This window comes from Lucilia cuprina, chromosome 2 (assembly GCF_022045245.1).
Source record: "Lucilia cuprina isolate Lc7/37 chromosome 2, ASM2204524v1, whole genome shotgun sequence".
NCBI classification, from domain to species: Eukaryota; Metazoa; Arthropoda; class Insecta; order Diptera; family Calliphoridae; genus Lucilia; species Lucilia cuprina.
The window spans coordinates 45,504,657-45,515,267 of NC_060950.1; positions in this window are offsets into that span (position 1 = coordinate 45,504,657).

Sequence of the window (10,611 nt, forward strand, 5' to 3'; positions counted from 1 at the left end):
TTTAAAAACTATGCGAGAAATATAACGCAACATTGACTGAAATTTAAATCTGAATATTAAGTGCAAAACCCTAACCAATGCAATGTTTTGTTGAGTACACCCTGTGCTTGAAAAAACATAAGTAGTTGGTAACGCCAAATGTCATTTGACATTTGAGAAAAAGAAGCAAAAGAAAAACAATAATAAATACTTTGTTAGGGAATTAAATAGCTTAAAAGGTATATAAAAAGGAGGAGACATTTTGTGGCGTCCCGAAGGTGTCTTGAGGAGCTAAAATTAAAATTTCGGTCCTTTTTCTTTCTAAAGACCGAGAGGTGGTAACGTGGCTATTAAATGATAAGAGAAAATAAAACTAAAACAGTGGCTTTAAATAAAAAGTGAAGTTTTATTAAAACTTGCAAATTTTAAAATCAATAACTTAAAACCTTAAAACTGAAAGGTTAAAACTAAAGTAAATTTAAAAGTTAATAACTAAAAATTTAAATTTAAAACTTAAAACTGAAGTAAATTAAAAAGTTAATAACTAAAAACTTAGGGCTAAACCGTTAAACTAAACGAAAATTTTAAAGTTATTGACTTAAATAAAATCAAAACTAAAAGAAAATTTAAGAATTAATAAAAGAAAACTTAAATATAAAATTAAAACAACTTAAAACTAAAAGAAACTTAGAGCTAAAACGAATCTGAAAAGTAAAAAAAGGAAACTGGAAACATAAAGCTAAAAGTGCAAAATTCAAGAACTAAAATTTTAAAAGAAAACTAAATATAAAATTATCAAACCAAAAAAGAAAATACTTACCGAAGTATGTATGAATGCCACAGCTAAAATATGATAGAATTGCAGTAAATTAGCAAACATAAACATATATGATTTTTTTTATTATACATACTATACGTACCAGCATCACAAGGCGAAATCAAAAGTAGCTGCCGATATCTTGGGAAAATTGCGCTTCACCTAGTTATAGTAGTATTTAATCCAATTCATTTCATAATTTGTTATTTGTTACGAACCTGTTGTTGACCTTTGGATTCCACCACCCTACTAGCTCACGCGGCTTTACCTCGGGGTGTGATTCCCAACCCTTTTGTTGACCAAAGTCCGCCACAAAATAACTTAAATTTGAACATTAAAATCACATACCTACTCAACATACACAAAGCGAAACACACACATAGGGAGAAAGATGGTATTCTCCAATCGCCCAATCCCAACCAGAGCCGTAATACCTCCCTTACCATTATCTTACTGACCCCATAATCCGTCCATCACGTCCTATCATTCAATAATCCCAATAACGTATTTACTCAATTTTATTCATTCTGCCATATATACTATTTATTTAAACATATTTGGAACTAAAACTATCTTACTCAATAAAAAAAACTGACAAATTTTTAAAATTCTAATTCATATAATACATATATTCTAGGCATTTTTTTCTTTTAATTAAATTAAATTATTCTTATAAATACCAATTGCCCTAAAATGATTCTTGCCACTATTTATAAACAAAAATCATATACTAAAACTTATAACTAAAAAAAATTAAACCATAAAACACAAACTCAATAAATATATAAACATACAAAAAAAGGTAGACAATTAAAATTACGATTGGATCGTTCAGATATTACACCAAAAAAAGGCCTCTCAAAATCTCCTGCCTGATCGATATGTTGCAACAAAAGAAATAATTTTCCCTAAAAGAGCTCTCTGAGGTACTTATCGATTTCAAACAATATTAGACACTTTTCTAATTTTCTAATTTCACGTATTTGAAATTACATCTAACGATCCCTCTCACAATGATTCGATTTCACTAGCAAAAAAATACTTAAATTACAATAAACGTTATTTAAATACACTTAAAACTAATTACTAACTTAAACACTACTGAGAACAGTTATATTTATTAAATTTCCTATTGGGTCTTTAGTTTTTGAATATTAAGCTTTTACCATGGGGTTTGAGAATTTGCTACCCTTTTTACACTAGACTCTTAATTGTGAGCTTTTACTGAGGACTGTATAAAGAGCTTATTATAGAGCTTGCCTGGCTAACTGGTCATTATTGCCAAACCAAAGTTTTAAATTTACTTTTAGGATGCCACTTTTGTGACTCCTATTCCAAACTTCGCGATAGGCTCAAGTGTGTTGTAGCTTTTCCAATCAATTGCAATTAAAACTCTTAATGAAGGAATTTATCATATAATTCCTCTGGGCAAAAAGGGATTTCTATAAAACTTTCCACATTAATTAGGATTGAAACACTTTCGTAACTTTGTATAATCAAAACTTACTTTCTTCTCAAATTTTCTTTCTACAAATCATAAAATAAATATAATAAATATAATATAAATTATAAAATCACTTCAATTCTTTCACAATAGCTTTCAATTTAAAATTTGATTATTTAAAAAAATTCAAGTATTTAATCTTTCAACTTAACAATGTTCACTTAATACTTCAAGTTTTTGAAGTTTTCTATTTTAGTGATCCAAATGTTTCAAAAAATTGTTTCGTGTAACATAAAATAAAAAGGTTTAGTTGTTACAAAACAACAAAACTAGTACATAAAAAACAAGTACCGAAAAATAACACTACCATACAAGCAATTCTCACGGTTACATCGGGTCATTAACTTATTTACTATGGCCTTGAACTTATTACAAGCAATTTCGCAGAGAAAAATCGTATAACTTTTCTCTTCCTTCGGATAAACAACAAATCTACCTATAAATTTTACCTTGTTTTACTCTTTTCATACAACTCTGTATGCAAAAGCTCATTTTCCATAATGGACTTCCAGTAATGAACAGCTGACATTCAACCACCAATAAAAACAGAGCAAACATAAACAAAAAACATTTTTGTGAAAATAATAAAATAAACAATCAAAAAAATTAAATTCAACAAAACAAAAAGAACTCCTACCACTGGGCCATCATTACCAGGACCGGACCCTACAAAACCACAAGGAAAAGAGAAGAAAGTAAGAAAAAAAAACTAACAAACACAAAAAAAACTACAAACAAACTTAAAGAACTAAACAAAAATTCATACCGAAAACAAATCAAAGTTTTTTAAAAACAAACGAGGTCCAAATATAAAACGAAAATACACCCGCAACAAAACTCCGATTCCGCTGATGATAGTCTGAGGGAGCGGTGTGCGGCCAAGTTTCAGCGTGACCAACGTGGGGAACTCCCATACCCTGAGATTCTATCAGCCGGGCATTAACACTTAACTGTATCCAATGGTGGTAATTTGGGTATCACAATCCCTACTGATGTCCCACTGAATCAACTAATAACAGGTGAAATTATGCAATAAAAAAACTAACGATGTGAACGTTCAAGAACATTCAGGTGTTCAAATGATTTAACCAAATTAAGTGTTAAACAATATTAAATTAAAGACATAGAAAAGTGTCAATATTAGGACGAAAACATGTATACCGTAAACTTTTATTAATAATTTCATTGTTTTCTTAACCTATTATTGCACTTAAAAAAACTATATCACAGATAAAAATATTATTGCACTTAAATTGGTTAATCTTTCCCAATAAAAGAAGTAAACAAAACAAAAACGTAGAAATCATAACTAGTGCTTAGTAGATTTCACCACAAAACCGTAATATAAATACATCGAATACAATATTAGGACAAAACATAACAAATTTTAAAATATATAAAAAAAATAAATAATTAATTCTATTCCAATATTGCACTCTATAAAAATATCACAGTCCTGGAAAAATCTCAATATTGCACTCAGTTACTTTTCATTTTATCCACTCAGATTTTGCCATACATCAATCTATTGTCTTCGGATAATATATAACATGCATAAAGGTAAAAACACGCCTACTATTGCTTTCTTCACAAGGAAAATGCATAGTGGCTCCCCAACATTGCTGCAGATTCTCACAAATAAATAAATTCCAATTCTTGTAATTGGTTCTTGACCAACTGTAGCACCTTTGGCGCAAAATAAACGAATGCTTTTTCAAAGCCTATTAAAACAATTATCATTTCATACTATATACATTCACCATCATATTGGATCGTCAATTATTTAACACATACTGCTAGAATCTGTGCAACTTAACTTGGAAACACCCCTATAATTCCTGTTAACGTCGCAAACTTCACCTGCACACATGTTGAAACTTCCATTAACTTTCATTATGAAACGTTATTGAAGATAGCGAATACATTATCCGAAAATTGACTACGGGAAGTATATATATTACATATGTTTTTTTAAGTTTTTACTTTGTTTTATCCTTTTCATAACTATCGTTACAGTTTAAAATTTGATTTGGCATCATGTGGAATCATATTAACAAAAAAGGAAGAGACTGCATAGCATTATAAGAACAACTAAAACTTTATTTGCCGCATAATTCTGGTAAGTTAGATTTTCTTAACATAGATTGTAGTATAATACATAAATAGGCCAAGTTGATACTAGTACTAGAACTTATAAAAGTTTAATCATTGCACTATTCTGTTTTTCGGCTATATTCTGATATCTTTTGAATGAAACACACCCAGTGATTTTCCCTGGAGTGTCTCCAGTTCATACATGTTATTCCCGATAACCTTTACCACTCTACATTTTAAAAATTTCCTACAGAATTTTGAGTTTATGTTCTTTCCAAAGTTGCTTAAAATATTGTTACGTCGATATACCTCTTGCCCTGGGATAAACTTTACAATCCTCGCTCCCCTATTGTATCTCTCGGCGATTCTCTCATAGGCCTTAGTCATATTCTGCTGCATCTTTTCCCTGATCAATTGCATTCTATCATTAACATTCATTTGCACTATTTCATGGTCCGTTAGTGACTTAAGTTTTCTACTTAATTTGTAATCCGCCCCATTGCTAAACATGTGATACTCAAATAAAGCAAAAAACGGCGTAACACCTGTGACAGTATGTACCGAAGTTCTTAGGGCACATTCAATCTCGGACAAATACATGTCCCAGTCGCGGTGATCTTTATCCAGGTATGCTCGTATCGCCGATAAGACCGATAAGATCCGTTCGCTTGCATTGCTCTGTGGTGAATATACAGCAGTTTTAAGATGTTGTATGTTGTAAAGATTCATTAGGTTTTCAAAACTTTTAGCCATAAATTGGCTACCGTTATCGCTGTGCAACACTTCAGGCACTCCAAATTTGTGAAATATCTCAGTGACAAGGAAGTTAATAACATTTGCTGTTGTGGCTTCTTTCATTGCTTTTAAAAATATAAATTTCGTAAAATGATCCATAACTATAAAGATATAGCAGTTTCCCTTTTTAGACCTGGGATATTTTCCCATGAAATCTATATATAGTTTTTGAAAGGGTCTTTCAGTTACCACTTGCTGTCCTATCTCCGGTCTCATGTTTATATTGTTAGGTTTAGTTTCCTTGCATATTTGGCAATTTGCTATAAAATTTTTTACTTGTATCGTCATTTTAGGCCAGTAAAAAAATCTCTTCAACCTTTCTAATGTTTTTGTAACTCCTCCGTGGGCTGTTATTAGTGTTGAATGGGCATTTTCTATAATAGCATTAGTAATTGTTGCTGGAATCCACGGTTCCACGGAGACTCTTCCTCATTCTGATCATAAGTCTTCTTGTATACTAGCCCCTTTTCAACCTTCAGATCAGGCAACATTTCGGCGTTTTTTTCAATATGGTTGCTAAATCTTTGTATTCATGGCTTTCAAATTCGGTGGTTTCAAATCCTATGAGATCAGTTATGTCAATCTCATCAATATTGGGCAGCCTTGATAGCATATCTGCTACTATGTTTCAGAGCCTTTTCAATGCTCTATTTGGAAATCAAATGCCTGCAATTGTAAAGACCACCTAGCCAATCTACCCGTGAGATCTTTTACCGACATGAGCCATTTTAGACTGGCGTGGTCTGTCACAATTGTAAATGGCATCATTTCAATATATTGCCTGAACTTCTTAACCGCCATTACAGCAGCTAAACACTCCTTCTCAGTAACTGTGTAAATTCGCTGACAACCGTTTAGCTTCTGGGAAAAAATGCAATAGGATGCTCCTCTTTTTCTCCATGTATCTGGTAAAGCACTGCACCGATTCCATAATCACATGCATCGCATTGTATAAAGAATCTTTTTGTAAAGTCAGCATGTCGAAGGACAGGTGCAGAGGTTAATGCTCTCTTGAGTTTATCGAAAGCTTCAACTGCCTCTGGAGTCATTACAAATTTGTTTGCCTTCTTCAGAGTATCTGTTAATGGTGCGGCTATTACGGAAAAGTTTTTTATAAAGCGGCGATACCAGCCAGCGGTACCCAAGAAGCTACGAACTTCTCTTATGGATTTAGGTATTTTCATTTCTGTTATCGATTTAACTTTATCCGGATCCGTTCTCAACATGCCATTTCCTATTATAAAACCTAAATATTTTAATTCTCTGAAACAAAACTGAGACTTAGTTAGCCCTATTGTCAAGTTGGCTTCACTAACGATTTAGCTACATTTTCCAATAATTCTAAGTGCTTATCAAAATCATTGAAAATAATCAAAAGGTCGTCTAAATAAATAAACACGTTATCCTTAAGCTCTTGTGGGATAACTCTATCCATTAATCGACACAAGCGCTGCGCCGCTTTACAAAGGCCAAAGGGCATTACTCTAAATTGATAAAGCGGCCTTCCAGCAACTGTAAATGCGGTGTAAGGCCTGCTCTCTGGCTCCAACTCGATCTGCCAAAATGCATATTTGAGATCGACGCTACTTATAAAATAAGTTTCGTCGATCCGACTAAGAATCCCATCAATATTCTGCAGAGGATATGCATCTTTTATTGTTAAACTATTAAGCTTTCTTGCATCGAGACACAATCTGTTCTTAACCTGTTTCCTAACTATTGTAATCTTATTATTCCACGGGCTCTCACTAAGTTCTATTACTTTCAATTTAAGCATGTTGTCTATTTCTTTGTATGTGATTTCTTGTACGGCCTGAGAAATCGGATAATATCTATCCTTTACTGGCTCTGCTCCGTCAATAAATTTGATCTTGTGTCTTTCTAAGGTAGTTTGACCCAAACCTTTCGACTCAAACGAATCAAATTTTCCTATTACGTTGTCTAGTCTACGTTTTTGGTCCTCCGTTAAGTCATGAACACCCAACTTATTTTCCTTTTCAAAGTCTACAAAATCTTCGATAATTTTACTGACCTCAATTTCTTCTACACCAATCACGTCAGGAGCCAAATTGAACATCCGCCAAAAATCAATGCCCAAATATAAAGATTGCTCCAAGTCTGGACAAAGGTACAGAAGGATATTATTCTTCTGTCCTTTGTACTGTATGGATGCATTAAATTTACCCAATACCCTGTAGTACTGACCACTAGCGGTCTTAACACCATAGAATAAAGGTGTAATTTCTAAATTTAACTCCTCTACTATCTCCCTACAATTCATTCCTAGGATACTGACAGATGCTCCACTATCTAAAAGGCCTGTCATTTCTTTACTCTTTCAATTACTACATCTAAATAAATTCTATTGTCTTCACTTCCGTTTCCTGCTCTACTTAATGATTCTATTATACACTTATTTCTTTCTCGCTTAATCTTATAAAGTTCCCTAATTCTTTTGATGCGTTTCGTTAATGGTTTCCGTACGCCGTTTTCTCCGAAGATTCTTATTTTGTTATAATATTGCTTTCTCATTTCCAATGGTATCATATGTCTCATTTCCGGTAAATATTTTTCGAAATCTTTGCTTTTTAAAATTGTACTAATTTTTGTTGATTCTATATTTGGTCTTATGGGCATTCCGCTGCAGGGTTTTTTGTGGACGTGGGTCCCCGCTCTTTCCCAAGTCCCTCATTACGTTAGGCTTACCACAGCGATAACAAAACAATGTTCTTTCAGTCGAATTACAATCGCGAAAACCGTGTCCTATCATTTTGCAGTTCCAGCACTTCATAAATTGTCCTTGACCTGTTAGTTGTGCAGCTGATACTTCTTCAAACTTCAAACTCGGTTGAATATCCGTTAAATTTTCAAACGTGACTTCGTTTACGCTTCTTATTTGCCTTTGCTGTTAAATATTGTTGCGTAATTCTTTTTTTGGGAAATTTCTTTCTGCTTCCAAACATTCGACACGCAAGTGTTCCACAGATGAGACGGAAATATGATAAACAATCCTTGCCACACTTTCTTTGACATTCCTTTTTATTATTTTGATCATATCAAATTCGGGAAAAGGCTGTACAACACGAGCTCTCATTTTACACATTTCATGAAAAAAAAAAATTCCAGAGATTCATTTGGCTGTTGCTTCCTTTCCACCAAATCTCTTATTATTTCTAGATTTGAGGTGTTTGTCCTATATTGATTATACAATTCACAGCGCCATTTCATCACTCCATGTGTACGGATAAGTAGCCAGTACCAATCCTTAGCTGGACCAGTGACCAGTAAGTGGAAATCTCTTAATATCTCGTCCGAACTAATGCTATAATGCGCCTGAAGATGTTCGATTCGAATGATGAAATCGTCAATACTCAATTGGGAATTGTTGCCATTGTATACAATTCCCCATTTGTCAACACGTATATTAATTTTATCTATGATACCATTATTATTGTTTTCAGGGCGGTAAAAACCACTTGTACCGCCCTGAAAGTTGAACCGTGGTTCTACTGAAAAAAACATTTCTATGCGAATTTCCCGGACCATTTACATTATTATTAGTTGATTGTTGAGAATCAACAGAGTTATGAGTCCGAGTTGACATTTCCCTCACGACTTTTGTTAACTCTCCCACAGATTTTCTAATCTCACTAATTTCTTCTTGTACCATTTTTTTGACCTGTTCCTCTAAAGCTCTCTGAACAATTAAGGTTTCATCCACTACTAATTTCCTAACCTCAGGACCAATGGCAACATTTGGGACACTTGTCGAAGGACCCTGTGCATCATTTGCAACAGATGTATTATTGGGTTGATTTGATGTTACATTAATAGTACCAGATAAATCTCTAAAGTTTTCGTTCTCAGCCATTTGTATTCTATTATTATCAAATCTTTTATGCTTACGTTTAGTTATCGTGGAATTATTTAAATTCGTATTTGGTATTGACTTTTTCCTATTCCTTGTTTGTATGCTATCTTCCCTGTTCATATCTCAAATCAGCTTGATATTTCAAATCTATTTGGATTTTGATAAATTAACAACTAAAATAAAAATAACGATAAATAATATTGGCTAAAAACAAATGGTTATAATATATATGGATTAAATACACAAATACCTAAAAAAAGACATAAAAATAATAATAAAATAATAAAAAAAAACTTAAAATATATAACCTATAATAATAATAATTAATTGCCACAAACAAAAATAATAACAATAAATAAAAAAAAAAAAAAAAAAAAAACTATCCAATATTTAACTAGATCAATACAAATAAACAAAACAATAAATTTTAATAAATATAATTTAAATTCAAATTTGCTATAAAATATTAAACTAGGGATTATTGAATGGCGACGGTTTGACGGTTAATAATCTTTGATTCCCAATATCTGAGCTATGTATGTAAATGTTTCTCTAAATCAATAAGTTAAAATAAGGATCATTCTTTATTAAACAGTTTCTTCTGTGCTCTAGTATTACTTTGAATCTGTAATCACCAGAGGCTAGTAAACAATTTCCATCGACACAACTGACCACCAGTTTCATAACCAATGCGGCTGTCGATGTGACCATTGCAACTGCTCCACAAAAAAAACTTCAAACTGAACTACTACAAATTAATAAACAAAACACGAATTATGGTAAACGTTTAGAATGAATTCCATTCCATTTACTAAGAATACACCATATCTTCATCTAAACATATCGTGCAATTTACCCAGTATTCTAATAAAACTGAAATTCTGTCGCACAACTGACTTTCTGAATAACGCACAAAAACGGCTGCGACCATTCATTTTTATCAGCATATCTGGGATATTGTACATAGGGCTATTTTTATTATTCTAGTAGTATATTGCCTAGTGTTTTGGACATCTACACTAATTACTTTCATTTTATTTTCAGTTTGGGCGCCATATTCTGTTACGAACCTGTTGTTGACCTTTGGATTCCACCACCCTACTAGCTCAAGCGGCTTCACCTCGGGGTGTGATTCTCAACTCTTTTGCTGACCAAGGTCCGCCACAAAATAACTTAAATTTGAACATTAAAATCACATACCTACTCAACATACACAAAGCGAAACACACACATAGGGAGAAAGATGGTATTCTCCAATCGCCCAATCCCAACCATGGCCGTAATACCTCCCTTACCATTATCTTACGGACCCCATAATCCGTCCATCACGTCCCAATAACGTATTTACTCAATTTTATTCATTCTGCCATATATACTTTTTATTAAACATATTTGGAACTAAAACTATCTTACTCAATAAAAAACTGACAAATTTTTAAAATACTAATTCATATAATACATATATTTTAGGCATTTTTTTCTTTTATTAAATTATTCTTATAAATACCAATTGCCCTAAAATGATTCTTGCCACTATTTATAAACAAAAAT